Source organism: Ceratina calcarata, unplaced genomic scaffold, assembly GCF_001652005.2.
Source record: "Ceratina calcarata isolate Rehan_Ccalc_2016 unplaced genomic scaffold, ASM165200v1 scaffold16.2, whole genome shotgun sequence".
In the NCBI taxonomy this organism is placed as follows: Eukaryota; Metazoa; Arthropoda; class Insecta; order Hymenoptera; family Apidae; genus Ceratina; species Ceratina calcarata.
Genome location: NW_017137284.1, coordinates 417,072 through 420,080, shown reverse-complemented (window position 1 = coordinate 420,080; position 3,009 = coordinate 417,072).

Sequence of the window (3,009 nt, the reverse complement as noted above, 5' to 3'; positions counted from 1 at the left end):
AAAACTATGTATTAGAATATTAGAAATTATGTGTTAAAAACTCCTTATGACTGAAGAAAATAGGATGAACAATTTCATGAACCTTACTCTTCTGTATTAATTTTTTTCTGAAAGTTCATTGCTTCAAATATTGGACACAGCTTTCGGCAGAGATCTTACGACTCATACAACCTTAACATAATACAAAAGCAAATGAACAGTATTCTTATTCTAAAGTTTGTTCAGTAGGAATTGTACGAGAGCTGATACTAGTATTTGAATTCACGATCGTATCAAGGTCAATATAATTGAAAATCGCATTGAGCCTCGCTTCCTGATTCCCGATGCGTTCGAAGATAATCGATTTCATTCAACGACGTATCTGTGTGATTTATTCGAGCGATTACGTGATCCTGGAAAAACATCTCTCGTGATCAATGGTTTATACTTACATACATTGTCGCTTCTCATTAGTTCTTTTTTTCGCTACGAGACTGGGAATCGATCTCTTCGGTCTCCATTATTCATCTGATTTATGATTCCTCATGACGTTTTACTCTGTAAGACTGGTTAAAGAAAATAATAACCAGAGATTCTTCAGATAGTTTAATATCGTTCGTAAGAACAAGAAGAGAACGCACATAATTTGTTATACCAAATCTCTGCACTCATCTGTGTCCTTCGTTCCAAGTGGAATCGCGCGATTAGTGATTTTTAAACTATAATGATAAAAGATCTAAGATATGATTTTCTGTGTCAAGATACAATTCGTAGATAAAATAACTGATTAATTTGTAGAACAAGAAGATAACGAACAGAAGTACATGAATCAGACTATAGTTATATGTGCTCATTAAACTGAATTTCCCAGCTAATTAGAATCGCAAATCGATGACGCGAAACTCGGCTGCGGATTCTGCAAAAACAAGCATCAATTAAACCCCGTAATTCCAATTATCCACCGTTCCCCCTATTCTTTTAATTCCGCGCGTGTAATTCATCATTGTCCCGCGGAACCGCTAAACAAACTACCGATAGAGCCGCGTTGCATAACGGACATCGGCATAATTGCCCCGAAGAAAGAAGATTAATCGATCGTTCCTCTTTTTTTTTACGACCGCTTCTTCTTGCATCACGCTTTTGTATAGGCGAGCTTCTTAACTAGTCATTCGTTCCACGAAATCCTACTATGAATTCAATCGAGATAAAATGTTGTCAGTGAGAAATTCGATTTTTACCGTTAGCTTCGACAACAAAATTTGTATAATACAATATAAATTAGTATTGACATTTATTTATATAAACCAGATAATTACAATATAAGCGGTGTTTAAAACCAAAATTATAATAAATCCCATAGAAGGTAATGAGAGTTATCTGTACATAGGCTGGTATCTAATACTAAACTTAAAGCTAAAACGACAAGAGATTATTCAAAAAAAACATCGGCTTAAGGAAAAACAAAAAACAAAAGAAAAGCGAGAGAAAATAGATACAATGACTTTTGTATGATCTGACATCTAACAACATATTTTTATACATGGGGAATGGGGAATTAAAAATTATGGATGGGGAAAATGAGTTTTAATAAATGAAATGTTAAATTAATTAAGTTCAAACAGCTTTGTCTATATATTTATGTCATATTTATTTATATTTATTTATTTAACATTTGGAATGGTAGAAATTACTTATATTGACGAAAGGACTTGTCTCCTTTTATAAGATCACGTAAAAATGAAAACGGTGTACGTAGCTAGAGACATATAAGGTTAATTCGCGTTTTACAGTGTGTTCGCGTCGTAGATGGTAATTACGAGTCTCGGCGAGAAGTATGCGGATCGCCGCNCCGCTCTGTTTTGCTCGTATCGAACTGGATTCCTGAATGCGAAATCATCGTAAAAAACGGTTCCCGTTCAAATAAGATCACTTCATGCAAGAATAATGGTGTGAAATTAACATTAAATCGAACATCGATGTTACAAATTTAATTACGTTTTAATATGAACATAATCCAGTTGATTAGCATATCGCGTTGTTTAAAATGTAATTAAGACGACAGACGAATCTGTCGATGAGACGACGAACTGAAAATCAATTTTCTGGATTGGCTGTGAATCGTGACATCAGTTGTTCGTGTTTAGCATAACTGGAATTATAATTGCGCACGCGGAACGCCGATGAATCGACGAGAAAATAGACGACGACCGACTGGCATGTATATTGTCAGAGTGACGTTGATTCGCGAGGAAATCCCTGCCATAAATATTCCTCAATCGAGACTCCGTCTGTGCAGCTATGTTAGAATCGTGAAAAAATTACTGTGAATTTTTCTCTTGATAGTTTGCAGTCGCGTCCCGCGGATCTCGATTGAATATGTATTAACAGACTCACAATCTTTGTCTTTCGCGTGTAAATGATTACGCGTGAGACATTAGTATTATCGACATATCACGCTTTTTAATGTTAGCATTAAGATTAAAGTACGTATAGACAAAATCGTACTGCAAATAATATTTAAACAATGCTTAGAAACGAATAACTATTTTAATCCAAGGCGAAAATCGAACAAGAATTATTATAATTATACTGCGAACTGCAAAGATTTCCTGGATATTCATAAAGTGTAATGGATGGAGAATTTAAACTGCAGATAATGTTCTTTTATTACTTACTTAGTTACGTCTGACTGAGGTGACTCGTTGGTAAATAAAGAAGAGACGAACGAAGGATTTCGAGTTTTCCTTCGCGTTCAATTCAAGGCTGGCAAATAACACGTTTAATTGTTTATAACTTCTCTTAGACGATTGCTTAAGGAGAAGTCGACGACGGGAAATTTGCGTAAATGAGCGAACTGAATGGACTCGTGGGAAGCTGAGAAATTCTTGCGGTTACCTCTTCCGGACTTTTCACTGCTTCACAGCTAATATTATATTTTCATTAGTTTAAACATCGTGCAAATTAATCCAATGGAACTGCACATTTACATTTTAATGAATTTAATTTGTCCCACAATAATAGTAGCAAAAG